Here is a 19,052-nt window from a genome sequence, read left to right on the forward strand (position 1 = left end):
TGACCGTAGGTTGTGGCTCTGGGAATCGAGAATGGACCGCTCACGATCATACAAAGCTCTTATTCCGATTGCTTACATCATCGCCCGCTTAGTCCCCGGTATAACTGTGCTACGATTACGCATAGACACTATAGATCTCAAGGTTTTTGTTACAGTGGTTTTATTCAGTTTATTTGCTAGAGTTCTGTAAGCTAATGGAATATTTGGCGTTCGAAGGCGCGCCAATCCGCCAATCACCAAAGTCAGTGTCGCTTAGAGCTCGGATGAGAGTAGACGTGTTGTCGATTCCCCGAACTCTCTTGTCGCGTGTTTTTAAAATCACGAGTGTTATTAATCCTGGATTACATTTCTTTGATTTTACTAAGTGAAGTTTTGATATGTGTTCAATTGAGTGTGTGAATACATTGGATTGATTCTAAAGGTAAGTTTACTAGTTTTTTTTTAATGAGAGCGTATGGAATGCTAGCCGGTTTGACGGACACCGTGGGACCGTTGGCAATCTCATGCCGTTCGCTTGACAAGTGTTTTTGTCGTGTTTTGTATTCAGTGCAAATAGGTCCAGTACAGAGTTAATTTATTTTCGATTTTGCTTTTAACTACCTACGCTAAATGCCAGTTTAATAATGTTTTTTGGAATCCTAAAGCCTAAGAAAATAAGACTACCTTCATAAAAAAGAATTTAAGTACTTAGTTCAAATCTTATGCATTTTGGATCAGTATTTAATGATCAAACCTTCAATAGATACGTGTTTAAAAAAAAATGTTTGTTGGGCTTAAATTCTTGAAATAAAGCTAATATATAATACTAGGTAAGCCTGTCAATTTAAATACGCAAATACCTTAATGAACGGCTTAATTCACAAGTACTACTTGACCTAGTGAAGTGTTTTGCAATTTGCAATTATTTACGATTGACTTGCCATTTTGAGCACATTCTGGCAAGTTAGTAAACACACACACACGCTGTATGAGTATTGTATGAGTCATTCATTGAAAACATGTGGTATATTGTGCAATGATTTAAATTTAAATGTGGTTTCTTATCAGAGTTCGCGGAGTTTAAAATGATAACGTGAGTAGAACATTAAACATAATTAAGTTTATATTGTTTAATATTATATAATAGTGTTATCTTGTTTGTTTTAAAATTAAATGCTATATTTTACTACGTTAGGTTAGACGCTGATTAGGTTGATGTTGTAGGTTATTGGACTTATTAGTTATCAATAATGGCTCGAAATTACCCGAGTGATAACACACTATCACTCGGTTAATTTCAAGATACATTCTATTAGGTACACTTAAGTAAGTAGCACAACATGTAGTATTTTACGGTGTAAATACTTAATAGGGTATTTGACTACTAGTCAAATCCGTTTCTTTTTTCGAACTGTCAAATAGGTAGTAGATAGATAGGTGGTAGAACCAAGCTCCAAGGGATGAAAGGCACTTATTTCTGCCGAGGTAGTAAATAGTCCGAGGCTGAAATGATGCCTTTCACCGGAGTTAAACACTCTACTTTTCATTTCGAATACGAGGAAAATAAAATGCATATGTTTTTTTAATACTTACATGAGAAAGTAGAAAATTTTATAGTAAATCTTGAGGGTACTTTCAATTAACAATTTAGGCAAAAGTATCGTTATTTATGGGATGGAGAGTTAAATATCAGAATGGAAATTGTATAACAAATCTATTTATACCCAAATTTCAATTACTTATCGTCAACAATTTCATATAGGTAGTCGTACTTGGAACTTGGAACTTAAAATGCTCTAACAAGTGCAGCAGAAACGTATCATTTTATGCACACCTTGTAGAACAACAATGACCCTCTTTCAGAGCATGAGAAATGAAAACGATTTTGCTACTATGGAATTTATATGAAACACTAGCATGTGACGTCACAATCAAATAACCTACTCTTTATAATTTTATACGGGTTTTAAAATAAAATTTGTGACTTAAAATAACTGCTGCCTACGTTTCTCCATTGATCTTCTGGTGGTTTATTTCATGCATAGTGTAAAATATTTTAGGTAGATAAGCCCCTACTATTCCTAAATTACTAATCTTTCACCGGCCAACCTTTTAATTTAATTACTTCTCGTAATCGAGCTCTCTTACGTCAATTAGTGCAGGTTTCCAAAGGTTTCTGACGGCGAATTACCAGTGAAAGGCCATTGTGGCTTGGTCAGTCCTACAAAACTATGAAAACCTTTCTCCAATACGTATTTCATATTTTTATGTACTAACGCATTCCACCTCTATAAAAAAAGAAGGTAGTTAAGTATTACTCCATGTGTTCCGTACCTCAAACCTTGATAGTTAATATTGATTTAACAACCCAAGCAAAATTTGTTTTGTAATAGTTAGATATTTATAAGCAAATACCTAAAGTACATGTTCATGCTCACGCACGCTACATTCCACAGCTCAAAAATAGTCCAAATTAGCTAGTTCATTAATTTTTATCACGTGTGAGTTTACACATGTTACATAATAGTTAGGGAGGCGAATAGGGGAATTTTCGGCAATACTCGAGCGTGGCAGTTTAAGATATGAGAGATACCTTAGACCTAATAGAACAACCTTGTAAAGTATTTAGCTCTATATGTAGTGACGCGCGCCTAGGATAGACGATCAGATTAGTAAAAAAAAATGGATAGTCTGAAATACTCGAGCGCGTCAGATTAAGATATTGGGGGTTGATTTTAGTGTTTAAAGACTAAATTTAACTAATCTGACGATAAGTCCTTGACGCCGCCGAGTTATAGGGTCGCGAACTTGTAAAAAAAAAAACTTTAATCCGGCATTCTCGAGCGCGATTTTTTTATTTTTTATTTTGAAGAATATAATCTAAAACTTACTAAAAATACAAAATCTGCCGGTTTCCGCATGACCGGAAGTGTGGAGGAGCCATTTCGTCTTCCTAAGAACGCGTTGCGGCATATAAGTCGCGAACGATACATTTTACAAAAAAAAGTTTAAATAAACAAAAAAGGTAATTTTATTTTACACAAAAAAAGGTCTCTTTACATTTTTGTCCAAATAAAAAGCGCGGCCACGGAATTTTTTGAACCAAAAAACCTTTTTCGGTCAGATTAAGAGAACCCACCAACATTTTTGTCAGATTAAAAAAAATATGCTTTCAGGATACCGAGATAAACCTCCCCTATGAAAATCTGACGCGCTCGAGTATTTCAAAAAAACTTTTTTTTTTTGCATTTTCAAAAATTCATCGTAACTTATCGTCACGCCGAAATCGTCAGTTTTTTTAAAGGAAGCTTCCTTGGGGCCTACTTAACACCCCTTCCGAAAATCTGACGCGCTCGAGTAAATTTTTTTTTTTGCATTTTTGACTACTTTATATGCCTACCCCCACCACGCAAACCGGCAGATTAGTATACCGTTGTTATCAGAGGCACTCAGGGCATACGTAGTATGAATATCTGACGCGCTCGAGAATGCCCAAGTAACTGTTTTTTTTAACATTTTTGAAAAACCGTACACGCCAAACCCACCGCTAAAATGGTTTTTGCCATACGAGCTTTTCTTTTCGAAATTATTTTATCTTTCGATTTTGATAGGTCTCGACGGCGCCGTTGAATTACGCCATTTAGCTACCTCGCCTCCCTAACTATAACGAACGTTTCCTTTTGTCCTCCTTTTAAGCATGTCTATCTATTTTATCTAATATACGTAGGTACGTTTAAAATCTATTTAGAATAGAATAGTTTTATTAGTACCTAAACACACAGACAATACACATAATTACACAAAAAGAACATAGTGACAAAAAAAAATAAAACCGACTTCAAAAAGGATGAAATAAAATATTATCCTTTTTGAAGTCTATGCGTTACCAACTGATATGTTTGAAGTCGGTGCCAAGCCAAGTAGTAACAATACTAGTCAAAAATGGGATTTATAAAGCATAAAGCTGATTATTTTTGACTGGTATTGTTACTACTTGGCTTGGCACCGACTTGAAACATATCAGTTGGTAACGCATAGACTTCAAAAAGGATAATATTTTATTTCATCCTTTTTGAAGTCGGTTTTTTTTGTAAAAAGTTTTTATTTTTCCATTTTTAGTTTCAATCGGTGAGTGAAAAATCAATCATCCCCTATTTTCCTACCCTTAAAAAAAATAAAAAAATAAAATAAAATAAAAATCATTTATTTCAGACCTTGAGTCCATACACTTACAACTAACTAACTACAAACTAAATTAAACTTAAGGTTGGATTTTTTTCCAAATTTATATGGGACCAATTTCGGGGTATACCCTTTCCAATAAAAAAATAATTATGAAAATCGAACTACTCTGTAAAAAGTTACGCGTGGTCATACATGAAAAACATACGCGTCGACTTGAGAACCTCCTCCGTTTTTTTCGTCGCGACGAAAAAAACGGAGGAGGTTAATAAAGTGCCACGAAATGGCCCCATCTCAGCATGTTGCTGGCGACTTCCAGCGCCGATCTTCCGATGAATAATAAGATATTGCGTTTAAAATAACACTCGCACAGTCTGGGCTATCACAACCGCTGCCAACTTAGCTTGGTCTAACTCTAGGATCAATATGACAGCTAATTACTGTTCTGTATTTTTACTGAACCTGAAAAAGCAACAAATTGATATTTTTTTGATAATACACTATCTTGCGGACACGTCTTTTCGGGCCCGAAGCTATTATCAAGAAAATGTCATGCCTTCATTATCATTTTCATATCTTATTTCAATCCAACTATATTGTTATCTATAATTAATATACCTATACGTCCTCACTAATGAAATAATGAGCCCAAACTCGTGTAGAAGTTGTACTAAACGTTTACTCGATCTAATTTCTTTGTATTACAACTAGCGACCCGCCCCGGCTTCGCACGGGTTAACAAATTATACATAAACCTTCCTCTTGCATCAATCTATCTATTAAAAAAAACCGCATCAAAATCCGTTGCGTAGTTTTAAAGATCTAAGCATACCTACAGACAGACATACAGACAGTGGGAAGCGACTTTGTTTTATACTATGTAGTGATTCTGAAAACTAGTACCAGACACAGATGATGGTAAATAGTAATCTCAGAACCTCTTTACCCCAGCGGACATTGGTACTAAACTACGTGCAATAATACAAAACAAAGATATCTTCAACTATTATTGTTTACCAACCCACATCCCTAACCTAACATAACATACCGTGGCAAATCAAATATTTGACGCACATATCGCGGGCTTGAATAATATTTGTTTGGACGACGGTTATCTCACCTCACTACTGAAAGGATCTGTCGAGTGCACAAATATCTTTACGAGCCAACGTTCCAAAAATATATTACCACTGAAACTGACAATAAGATCGTGTATACCTATACCGTATCGGAAGATCAGCGCTGGAAGTCGCCAGCAACATGCTGAGGTGAGACCATTTCGTGGCACTTTATCCTTTTATTCTCTGTTATGTATAATTTTCTATTTTGTGTTTGTGCTCACGAATAAAGTTATTTCTATTCTATTCTATTCTATTCTATATGCTAGCGGCCGCTATGAAACTCAAAAGTGGTCAAGTTTTATAATTTGTAGTCACTTTGTAGTCTGCCTCTTTCGCATTCATAAAATGTTCTGTATCTGTGATTCCGACATAAGTTTCAAAAAACTCACTGCTACTAGCCGGGGTTCGAACCCGCACCTTCCAATTCTAAGTTAGACGCTTTCCCGATAGGCTACGCTACCATTGCTTCAAAGCAAAAAATTGGACAGTGTTAACACATTGAATGCCGGGAACCCGCTCGGCGGGCGCTCGTAGTCGCTTTCCTCTACAAAGCGGGAAAACGTAAGAACCAGCTACGCATGTAGCGCTACGAAAACGTGCCAAGTTGGTGAAAAAAATCGGCCCGATACGAACTTTAGGATACGTCAAATATTACGGCTAGATACGATATGGATTAGATATGTCAGTGTCAAATGTGACGTTTCTTCTTCATACAAAAATAATATTTGACGTACCTATCTTAAAGTTTGAATCGGGCAGAACCACGTTTACAATCCCCTGCGATAACCGTACATCGTTAAACAAAGCGGAATAGCTATGGGCAGAACACGTCCCGCCCCAACCCGGGCTCCTAAACAGATTACCAGTATGTATGTCTTGTGAATCCTACAATCTTGTCAACATGTTCTACCCCGGCGACGGAATATATAATATAGATCAAGCGCTTAGTACCTACATTTTTGACATATTTATTTATATTTATTATTTACTAGAGACCCGCCCCGGCTTCGCACGGGTTTACAAATTATACTATGTACTATGTTTTATACTATGTTGGGATTCTAGAACTGTAGTCGGAATATCACTACATAATATAATAATTCAGGCAGGCATTTCAAGAGATAAAATCAAATAGAGGTCAATCAAGTCCGTGTATTCGCCCATTTTCAAAGTTCTTCTTATTCTTAATCCAAACTGACGGATTGTTCATTATCCCTGCAAATTAAATGTCGTAATGTACTGACAACAACACAGTTGACCATTTCTGTACCTTATGACGTTGATATAAGATTCTCAATTGTCCAAATGACCAGTTCCCTATGTCAACGGTGGGTAACTAAGATTAATAGCAGAGCCTTTGCTAACAAAGCCTTTGTCATCTGACGTCACATTTATAGGTACGCACACTACGCACTACTAAGTATTATTAAGTGCGTACGTGGGGAAGGAATATAATTAATAATTATAGTCGTAGTAATTAAAGACAGACAGATTAATCGTTTTTTTTTGGCATAATATTATTATTACGATACAAGTGCGGAAAAGAGGAAATTAGAAACGAGTGGCGAAAAATTACAACACGACCGAAGGGAGTGTTTTAAATCGACACGAGTTGCGAATTACTTATTCGCACGTGTATCGTACTACGTTTTACAGTACATGTGGCACTTTAAACTTTCGACGTAGGTACGCACGGAAAGTGCTCTTTCCCGCACTAGTTCGGGAAAGTAGCACCATAATTAGTCGATACCCAAACGCCCAAACCTAGATCGACAAAAAAATCTATTTAATAATAGAATCTGGTCACAAAATTTCACAAGAATCGGTTAAGAATTGCGACCTGTAGAGGAGAACATACGAACATCGCTTTATTGTGACCTCTCACATTTGTTATTATGATTTAGAAATTTTTGCTTTTGCGGTTTGCTACCGATATCGATAAATTTGATAATATTAAATTGATCACAAGCACTAGCACTTTTTTGCTTCCGAAAAACTGGGCTTAATTTATCTATTTTCGTCCAAGTCAGCGTAAACTTACGTTACCTCTTAAGAGCCTTAAAAACTTTCCTAACAGCCAAATTAAGGTTGATAGCCCATCGATCAGTTTCTGACAGGATTCCGCAAATTTTGCGGCTTTGAACCGGATTATCGATAAAAGTTTAGCAAAGTTATTCGTACTACTGACAAGAAATACGGATACGGCCTACAAAACTAAATATAGGACACATAGCTCGGGGCCTTATTCGACATGCCAATTTTGACGTCGCATGTTGAAGTTCATTTGAATCTGAACTATCGTGGGTTGTCGAATAGGTAAAGATCATTATCTGTCAGTGAATCTCATGTAAACAAATCATTTCATCGCTAGACTTGATTGTCTATTGGTATGGCCGCCATGTTTGGATTTATGACATTTAAAAGGGGATTCTATGGCATAGAGTAAAATGCATTTCTATTTTCTATAGTTTTTTGATTCCTCTACTCGACGCAAGATGGAGTTAACAGTCAAATTTTGATCTTGGCGTTATAAAAATAAACCGCAAGAACATGACATGCAGTTGCGTTGGTGTAGATCTATCATGAAAACGAATATATGACAATTGTCCAGAATTAAAAAAAACTTGACAATAAACATACAGCAATACATATACCACTAAATGTCAAAAAGAAAACAGATTTAGTATAATTACTAGGTAACAAATTATATATAAAGTTTAAATTTTAAACCAATCGTCGTGGGTCCTAACCCCGGCTCTTAGCAATGAACTTCTTGTAACTTGTGTGAAAAATATCATTTGATATTACACCAATTACTTTATGGTGAAGTAAAATATCATGAGTCATGAGGAAGACGGAGTAGCCAGTAGCCACAATAAGCTATATTTTTGTCCTCTGGGTTAGATGGCAGTGAAATAGGGAGAGATAGTGAAGAATGCGGCAAAATAAGCATTTATTGTGTTGTTAGTAGTTAGTAGACTAGTTTTTTTTTCTAAAAATGAAAATTGACGCAACAGCAAGCTCATAGCCCCCTATGAGCCAGTCTATTAGGTGCAGGCTTAAGGGCTAATCCCGGGGGAAGCGGAGCGTCGGCGACTAGCTGGTGCATCTGCTTATTAACCTCTTCTCACTTTTACCACAGGTCCTTTGATTAATAAATTAAGGTAAAATTCGTAAGAACTAGTGCCTGTGTCATATTATAAATTGGACGCTATGCCTAATTAGTTGTTATAAATAAAATAAAATAATTATTTATTTAATTAAATTTATAACAACGCAACGTGGGGTTATTCATGATGAATTTTAATGGCTTATACAAGACAGCGGTCGTGTAGCTGACGATTGCAGCCACAGGTGGAGAGGAGCGAAATAAGAACAACTAGGGATACTTTTTGACGTAAGTGTTAGAGCGCATGGACATGCGTGTATCGCTCGGAAGCGTATAGGGAACTGACGTTGATTGGTCGATAGCCGAGGCTCGTTGCACACATATGCATGCTCTCGCGCACACTTTATTCACACATAGAAAACAGCAGTGGTAAGCAAGGTAAGTACCTACATATTATTTTTATAATATTTAACTAAAATGTATATTAATTACTAAGTTTTATGTTTCAGGTTACTCATTTCAGGTCCAGTACATTGCGTCGTCTACATTCTCGGCCCCATTGTCCGTCAAGGACAATCATCATCAGCTGTGGGGAGCAACGCTAAACGCGCCACTGGTCTGGTAAGCATTCCGGATTGTGTTTTTACATCGACGATTCGAATGCGCCCATCGGCGCCAGCGTGAACTTCATGGACCCGTCCTTTGGGCCAGACATTTCTAGGCATCGCTGGGTCTACGATTACCACGACATCGCCTTTTTTTAGCTGTTTGCCCTCTTGGCACCATTTTTGTCGTGGTAGAAGGTTTGGTAGTACCTCGCGCGTCCAACGCCGCCAGAATGCATCGGTAAGTCTTCATCCTTTATTTCATATAGCGTGTTTACTTGTAACAGCTGATCTTTGTTTATGTTTTGTTTTGCAGCGTCATACTTCGGCCAGGTGTTCCGCGGCGAGTACAGGAATTCAGGGCCGCGGAGCCAGTCGCAGTCGTTATTCAACTCGTAAGTATTTAACTTTGTCGCTTTGTCAGCTATATTCAAGTCGGTAGGTATATAATTCCATTCACAGGATTGAGATAATTCATCAATTTCGCCAAGTCTATTAGCGATAAAAACTTTATAGTTGCGCGTGTCGTTTTTTATTTGATGTAAAACGATTAAGGAATCGGTCCAGAAGTATCGTGTGCAGGCGGTCAACCTGTGTTCGCGCGCTATTGTGTCAGCGAGTCTGCAGGCGATAACAGCTGATTCCATCTCAAGTTTAGGTATAGTTATATATTTCTTAAATAACGGTAAGTCCTTAGACGTGGCTAATCGAGATAACAGGCGAGTATTAGCACTTTGAGTTGTAGTAGCTAGTTTTTCCATTGCTTGTGCTAGGGTTTGAAGTGAGCTGGGTCCGGGGTTCGGTTCTTGCCAAGGGGTCGCGAGAACGCGTTCGTCTTGATCGTCTTGGCGACTTTTCTCGAGCCACTGTTCCACTTTTTGAGATGTTTCGGACAAAATAGATCGTTGTTCTCCACTGCAACGGGACTTCTGAGAATATTCTTCATCCAGCTTAGCGAGTTCAGCGTCTAGCTTTTTATCTATTAACTCTTTCTCGATCCTAGCTTTAGCTTCGGCGGCGTCTAACTCTAATTGTTTTTTTTTTGCCTGTAGTGAAGACATCGAAGTTTTATTTGAAGTATTAGATCGGTGATAACCATGTTCAGTTTCAGTTTTGATGCTACCCTCTTTCGCGCTGGGCTGAATCTGCAAACTGAGCGCCTTCGCGTTGAACTGGCTTGCGCGATCCATAAATTCTTCTTCTTTGGAGTTCTTTGGGCATGGCACTTCACTCTGAGCATCCGTGGTATGTTTCAACTTCTCTCTTTCGAGAGCACCCCGCGTTTTAACCATTGTGTGCGGAGGCGTGTGGAACATTCCTTTGCGTCCTGACATCCGTGCTCCTCTGGATCCGGTTTGATAGGACCATGTGCAGCTGACGATTGCAGCCACAGGTGTAGAGGAGCGAAATAAGAACAATTAGGGATATAACTTTGTCACAAGAATATTTGGCCAAATATAAATCCTTATTTTAATACTCTCGTGTATTTGACCTACCTAGTCGTATTTTGCCACCTAGTAGCCTCGAATTGGTTGTTATATGTGGCTTTCCATAAATTAAGGGTCCTTATGCTTCAATAAGGACGTTTTCATGGGGTCCCGTTGTTTCCCATAAAGTTTTATGTCATAATGTATTGTTTGTCATATTATCATTACTCATAAAACTGAAACCGTTAACATTTCAAGATTTTAGTTAGGTTATCCTATAGATAGGTTAGGTTAGGTTAGATTTGTTTTATGGCAATCCTGAAAAGTGACGCGTTTCTGAACTAAATGAATTATGACTAACGAAAATTCGAGCAAACAATACATTATGGCTTAAAACTATTTGGGAAACAATAGAGACCCCGTTTTCATCTGAAGTTGCAATAGAAATTGAAAAAGCCACATTTTTTCAAGCTTTTACTTAGTTTTATCTGTCCCGTTGGTTGTCTGTCTGTTCCAATGTGGTTCCAATCAAATCATGCAAATTAAATCCCAACAAAAACATAAATGTGAAATGAGAGCCAAGTTCAATATTGAGAATACGTGTCGTTGTTGACTCGCCGACAAAAGAATTGAGATCTATATGGGTGCCAAGTTCTGTGCTGTGTAGAAAATCCTGAAATTATAAAGGATTTGTCTTGGCTAGTTTTTAACAACAAACCAAGTTTTTGAAAAACTAACAGAAAAATATATATTACCTATATGCCTATACGTTAAAACTAGCCAAGACAAATCCTTTATAATTTCAGGATTTTCTACACAGCACAGAACTTGGCACCCATATAGATCTCAATTATTTTGTCGGCGAGTCAACAACGACACATATTCTCAATATTGAACTTGGCTCTCATTTCACATTTATGTTTTTGTTGGGATATCATTACTTTTTGTACAGAAATTACTATAGTATTCATCATGAAAGCAGTTTGCCTAAGCTGAAAAGGAGACCCTCGCTAACGCGCGGTTAATTGTCAAAAAGTGTATACGCCTTATAGTCTACTTTCATTCCAAATATCAAGTTTCTAAGTAATCTAGAAGTGGGTTAGGTTTTTGGTCTATAAGTATGTTTTTTTCCATCGATATATCAATAATTTCCAGTTTTCAGATTTTTCCCTCTATGCACCTAATATTCTACCTTGATGCCAAATATCAAGTTTCTAAGTCATTTAGAAGTGGGTTAGGTTTTTGGTCTATAAGTATTAATTATTTTTTTTCCATCGAAATATCAATAATTTCCAGTTTTCACATTTTTCCTTCTATATGCACCTAATAGTCTACCTTGCCAAATATCAAGTTTCTAAGTAATCTAGAAGTGGGTTAGGTTTTTGGTCTATAAGTATTAATTATTTTTTTTCCATCAAAATATCAATCATTTCCAATTTTCACATTTTTCCTTCTATATACACCTAATAGTCTACCTTGATGCCAAATTTCAAGTTTCTAGGTCACCTGGAAGTGGGTTAGGTTTTTGATCTATATGTCAGTCAGTCACAAAAATGCCGGTTTTTAAACGTTAATTTATCAATAACTGTTTGAGCTATGTTTATGAAATAGTGTATTTTGAACAAGCTAAGGGACTTGAATACATGTGCCAAATTTCATGTGTGTAGGTTAAGTAGGTTTCAAGTTGTGAAGGGGTCAAAAGTAGCTCGAAATGGTTCGTGTAATATTACACACGGTTGCTGCGTCGCCAGTTCCTTTTTCTTTGAACTTGGCTGGACACGCTACCGCGTGTCTAGATTTGACCCACTTCTCGGGTGTTCAATGATGCTGAAAATTTACATAAGTACATAATATGTAATATGGGTGACAATACAATATTTTTATGGTTACCATCGAGTTGATCTGATGGTGATGATACAGACAGTGGTCTTTTAAGTCTTTTTAACTTTGTGATAAAACAACGCAACTTAATTATATTTGAAAATATTTAAAGAAAAATACAGTCAGAAATTAGAAATATTGTTATCTAACCTCTCTATCACTCTTGCATATTCGAGCGATAAAGAGGCAAATAGCTGAGTTTCGATTTTCGCACTTCCCGATAGGCCCCTTTGTAAACAAACCGCCTTGATGTGTCTATGTCAAATTATTAATTGTCTGTGAAAACTTGTTAAAAAAAGTTTAAAGCAAAGGCGTAGGCAAAGAGTAGTATAATATGTATATAGCTGGTCAACCAAATCTTGTCAGTAAAAAAAGGCACGAAATTCAAATCTTCCATGGGACGATATCCCTTCGCGCCTACATTTTTCAAAATTGCCGACTTTTTCTACTGTCAAGATCTGGTTGACCAAGTATACCTATATAGCGCTGGCGGTACACCGAGAAATTCAGTAAAATGCTGCAAATGATGTTAAAGGTATGAAAATCGGTACGATTGATCTTTAGAACATTTGAAACAATTTGACCCGAAGCACCAACAAATAAAAAAAAAACGAGAGGAGTTATGACGTCATCTTTTTTTGTAAGGAATAAAAAAATATTGTTTAAAAACCTATCGTGTTTGGTATTAAACGAAAGGGCTTTCTGAGCCGATTCCAAACATATATCACATCATTACATTTCAGTATTTTTTTTAAATTATAATATAAATAATTTTCAAAACATACCAATTAAGTTTGGGATTCTCCAGATACAATACGGTAAATTTTTTTTTGTAAAATATACCTCTAATCTTATACCTAATATCCTCATATCTAACCCTAATAAAGTAATTTTGAAATTATATACATTTAGGTTTTTTTTTATTTTTCAATTTTACATAGTGTGATCTATGAATCTCTCAATTAAATATTTAAAAAGAAAGCATAAAATTAATATATAACGGTTTTTTTCAGAAAGTCGCTTATATCTCGGAATCTATAAGTCGTAGTAAAAATTGTCTATGTAATAATTAAGAAAGAATTAACCGAAACAACTCACCTTTAACGTCCCCCCTTTCCCGAGTTCTCCACCCCCCACTCATCAGAACTTTTTCTTACTTAAAGCTTAGATATTACCAAAGGAACATGTAATAGTATTTTATGCAACTGTTGTTTAAGAGAGGTCAAAAAAGGCGAGTGGCGTGAGTAACAATAACAACAAACAACAACCGAAAATTGTTAATAAAGACGCCACTAGTATTTTTTGACTCGGTTAAACAACGTTGCATACAATACTATTTCTACGACCAAGCACTTACTTTGAAATGCAATGAAATAATAATAAAAATGGATGATGATGATTGTTTCATGTCCTAATGTGATAGGTTGTTCAGTGCGTGGGTTTCTTAAGGGGAACGAAAATTTTATTATTTTTGCGCTACGACGCACGGTTTAGGAGATACAGCCCTATAAATATTTTTCTTCCTCTTTTTCTTTTTTTTTCTTTTTTTTTTCTTTTTTTGTGTTTTTTAAATCTTACTTAGGGGTTTCTTAAAGGGGAACGAAAATTTGATTATTTTTGCGCTACGACGCACGGTTTAGGAGATACAGCATTATAAAGTTTTTTTTTGTTTTTTTTTAATCTCTTTTTTGTGTTTTTTTTTAATATTAATTAGGGTTTCTTACAGAGGAATGAAAATTTTAATATTTTTGCGCTACGACGCACGGTTTAGGAGATACAACCCTATAAAAAAAAATCTTTATTTTTTTTTGTTTTTCGTGTTTTCTAAATATTACTTAGGAGTTTCAAAGGGGAACAAAAATTTGATTATTTTTGTGCTACGACGCACGGTTTAGGAGATACAGCCCTATAAAGATGAAAATAATCGTACCATTAACCAAAACATGTCTATGGTTTACTCATCTGTCAGAAATGACAATTAAAATTAGGTTGGAAACAATGTATTCCATACAATATTTTTTAAATGGTGATTACACGAAGTATCGTAAAAGTGCCAAAAAGATACTGCGTGTATGCACAAATATTTTTTTGGGGAATAGACTAAAGACTTGTGTTGATAACTATGAGTTAGGGGTTTAAAGGTGTGTGCACGACCCTTTAAATGACAAATAAAAGTACGGGAGTAGAAAAAGCAACATTCAATACTCTTATTTTACCCGAATGACATTATTACTCGTATTGAGTAATTCGGCAGGGCTATTATTACACTTTGTAAAATTGAAAAATTAAAAAAAAACCTAAATGTAAATAATTTCAAAATTGCTTTATTAGGGTTAGATATGAGGATATTAGGGATAATTTGAGGTATATTTTACAAAAAAAAATTATGGTATTGTATCTGGAGAAGCCCAAACTTGGTATGTTTTGAAAACTATTTTTATTATAATTTAAACAAAATGACTGAAATGTAACTATGTGATATATTTTTAGCATTGGCTCAGAAAGCCCTTTCGTTTAATACCATACACGATAGGTTTCTAAACATTTTTTTTTTATTTCATACAAAAAAACATGACGTCATAACTCCTCTCGTTTTTTTTTATTTGTTGGCGCTTCGGGTCAAATTGTTTCAAATGTCCTAAAGATCAATCGTACCGATTTTCAGACCTTTAACACCATTTGCAGCATTTTATTGATTTTCGCGGTGTACCGTCAGCGCTAGAAGTGGGCAGCAAAGAGTAGTATAATATATAGGACAGTCGGCAGTCAACGTTTGTTCCTAATAAATATAACATTGATGAATCAAGGCGGTTTGTTTAAAGAGGGCCTGCCGCGAAACCAATTTCGTTATCTGCCACCATTAAATTTCGCTCGTATATGCAAGAGTGACAGAGAGGCAGATAACGAAATTTCCCCCGCCCCCCTTTGGATGGTTCTTGTTTGAGTTATAATGTCACTGTATTGAGGACTCAACCTTTCCATTTTTAAAGTGTTTTTATATCGACATGACACTGGCTCATATATATATTATACTACTCTTTGCACTGGCTACTGTAGTAAATGCCAAAAAAGAAAAAAAAACGCTGTCATAGTAACGAAAATAATAAACACGTCAATCGAAATAAACAACGTAATATCCAAGAAAAATTTGCAAAATAGTATATGATAAATATGTAAAACATCATTAATTATCGAATTAAGATTACATACAACTTTGTTTAAAAAAAATTGAGGCAATTATACAGCCCGATTATACGGGTTACATTTTGAAAAAGATGATTATCTTGGAAAGAAGAGTAAATATACATAGGTGAACATAATGGTGAACAAAGGTATAGTAAAATAGGTAGGGACATAATTCAGGGTTTGCTTGTCTGGTCCACGCATGCTGTACCTATCACGACCACGGCACGGCCGTCTCCTGCTAACTTTTCGCTATAATAGTAAAATCATAGGTCTAATACCTATGATTTTAATATTATAGCGAACAATATTTCATGTTCATGATCTCGAATTTAAGACTTTAGCTTAGATTTATGGCGTGCGGCCTAGCGCGCGTTGCCTCTATATGAGGAGCTGTCAAAGCGCTTTATATCTGTATGCTTTTGATGATGCGGATCAGCATTCTTATCCAGCGGGGCAAGCGGCCAGCCTGCAGAAGGGCACCCTACCGCACTTAGTAGGTCACTACACTCACTACCAGGATTTAGGGCTAATAATTTATTTATAAGTATTTAAAACCTTTAAACGAGCAATTCTTGTATATTTATTTATTTATTTATATGTATAATATATTTCGGGGATCTCGGGAACGGCTCTAAACGGATTTAGATGAAATTTGCTATATGGAGGTTTACGGGGGCGCAAAATCGATCTAGCTAGGTTTTATCTCTGGGAAAACGCGCATTTTTGGGTTATTATATGTTTCCAGAGCAAAACTCGGTCTCCCAGACATTAAGTTTTTAATTTAAGTGTTTTTATCATGTTTCATATTTAAACTTACAGATGTGAATTACCAGCAGAGTTTTTGGAGAGGTGTGGTTTTCTTATTTCCTGTTACCAACCTGAAACACCATACCTACCTAAATATCAGAAAATAATAAAGTGAAGAAAATTAAATAAAGTTGAATGCTTAAAAACTTTAATGTTTTATTAAAATTAAACGAAAAAAAATGTGTAAACTGAAATAGATCAATTTTTTTTATTTGTAGTTGAATAACATATATGTATTTAATCTCCTTTAATTAAAAATCATCTCTGAGTAGATACATATTAAACAATAGGTACTTTTAGGTCTTGGTAGTAATGTTAGGTCTTATGACCTACTGTATTTGACTATATTACTTACCAAGACCGGAGCCTGACCTGTCAGTCACCATTTTGATGCTCTTTGTAGGTAGCATCAAAATAGTTGGTGACTGACAAAGTTACCAAGTTACTAAGGTAGTAGGTACCTATATAGTAGGTAGCAGTAGCGCAATATTTAGTCAAAATATTTTGACTAATTTAGATTATTTTTATGCCAAAAAAGTAATACAAGCTATTCATGTTCCACTTAGTAATAAAATACGGACTTTTCTGAATATGTGGTTTACGAAATGTGTTAAGGTACAACTTGTGGTTTATTAACGTGGTTTAGAAATAGGCAGCTTGAGTTGAGAGAGGTGATGAGTAAATTGTTTCATTGTTTTTCAATTTTGAGCGTTTATAGGAGAATGTGTGGAGCAAGCATTATTTGACGTGTAGGTGTGGGTTCAACAAAAAGATCGCTTGTCAATAAGGCATTCTTGCTGTTAAAATTCAATTATTAATAGCCTTTATCGACCATCAGCAATGTAGTCCCTTTTTGATTGATGGAAATTGTCACGTAAGTTACACTACTCGCCGTCGCATCGCCTAGAGCGCATTCGTTGGTCTATCGCTCACAAGATGTCATTAATTCATGTAAACTTACGTACTGAAAAAAAAAAGTTTTACTCTTTGCTATAAATTACCCTTTCGCACGTCAAAAACTCCAAGATGGTGCCGAAGGTCATAGAGAACCAAGTCTACCTTTGGAATCATTACTTGTCAAAATTTGACATTAGCAATCCACAGTTAGGTGACAACCAAACCAAACCATTATAAACCTTAAAGTAATTATAAAACAAAGTTGTTTTTTGTTAAATTATTGTTTGTACCAAATGAACTTCAGCACTTGATGAACTTCAAATGAACTTCAGCAGTTGAATTTCAAATGACGCGAAATCTGACAGTTGTACATGTCGAATAGGGGCCCTGGATATTTACTTCTTCTTTAAAATACCAATTAAATGACTAAAAATGAACTTTAACAACATTAAAAATCAAAAAAGCAAAAAAAAATATTCTCGAAACAACTTCGCCATCTTGAAGTTCAACCGGAAATGCTAAAACTTATTAACTATAACCAACCAATAATACAACAATATTGTGATAGCCGGTAGCTCATAGAATTGGAAATTCCAAACTTAATATCGACACACAAACACTGCACTCGTGAAAATAACAGAGAAGTTCAAAGTGTTTCCATAAATCAATCTCCTCGACGCAGCCGTTTTCGATATAAGAGATGTTGACTGAAATATGCAATCTGCATCAAAGTATTTTATAGTTTTGCTGCACACGATTGAGAGCAAAGTAAATAGGTTACTTTTTGTACAAATATGACCCGTTTTCATTGCCCTCTCACGAACCCTCCGCCAAATAGCCGGTTCCATACAATCGAAATACGAACTCATTTTAAAATGATATGCTTATTACATTAAACTAGGCATTAAATTTTACGAAAGATTAGAAAGTACTAGAATTCTTGAAAATTGTTACCTCTTCTTCTTCAACCTAGCGTTTTCCCGGCCTAACGCCAGGGTCCGCTTTCCTGCTCAGTCTTCTCCACTTTGCCCGGTCTTCGGCATCCTCAGGTGTGAGATTGTTCTCTTCCAGGTCCGTTATCATGACGTCCAGCCAGCGCTTCTTAGGCCTACCGCGGCCGCGTGACTGACCTGACGAAGAGAGGTTCCATCTCTAATTTTCTTTCCTGGTGGTAATCAATATCTTAAGCATTGGGAGGGTTTAAAGGACCGAAATGTAAGCAACATAAATGCCTCAAAAGTGTAACACATAAATAAGTATTCACCGCTGAAAATATGAATATCTATTCACTAATAAACGTTTTTTAATTATAACTCAAAATATGTTTACAATAAAATTGACAACACGAAATCCAATATGACATTTATATTCGTAAAATTAATTATTCTCTCTATCAGGTAAAGATTTATATTTCAGCTTCAGTTCGAACAAAGAAAGGCTTTTCGAGTAGTGAAAAATAATATGCATGCTGTAAATAAATCCTTTACTACATAATTAAAATATCTTTTCATCCTTTAACCTTTGGCACAGAATAAGTAATAGTATTATCATACAGAACGGACACGCACCGCCCCGCCCGATTCGGATTACCTCGCCCGCGACAGGCCGCGACATGAATGTGTGCGTAAGTCGCTCTACTGAGAGCATGTCAGGATTCCGTCAGAAACTCAATGACGCGTGTACAGACGTGCCGCGCACACATATAAACGCAAATCATTTTTGATGAATGGCGTGTCCGCCCTGTGCCTTTGGGGTGTAGGCAGTAGGCACGGATAAGCTTAAGAGGAAAGTAGATATTAACCGCTTCTACATATTACCGTAGACCCCATTTTCCTTTCTCGATATTGACATTATTGAA

At 35.9% G+C, this 19,052-nt stretch overlaps 1 protein-coding gene across 2 annotated transcripts in view; it reads left to right on the top strand.

The window, feature by feature from the left end:
* Positions 1 to 260: 260 nt before the first annotated feature.
* The window catches only part of LOC134654215 (uncharacterized), a 189,546-nt gene continuing 170,754 nt past the window's right edge, over positions 261 to 19,052 (top strand). The window contains exon 1 of one of the 2 annotated variants that reach the window (XM_063509684.1): positions 261 to 421. The gene's annotated coding sequence lies outside the window, so the exon portion shown is untranslated. The remainder of the gene's footprint in view (positions 422 to 19,052) is intronic. The other variant, XM_063509682.1, reaches the window with a different exon arrangement.

The sequence above is a fragment of the Cydia amplana genome, chromosome 14, assembly GCF_948474715.1.
Source record: "Cydia amplana chromosome 14, ilCydAmpl1.1, whole genome shotgun sequence".
NCBI classification, from domain to species: domain Eukaryota; kingdom Metazoa; phylum Arthropoda; class Insecta; order Lepidoptera; family Tortricidae; genus Cydia; species Cydia amplana.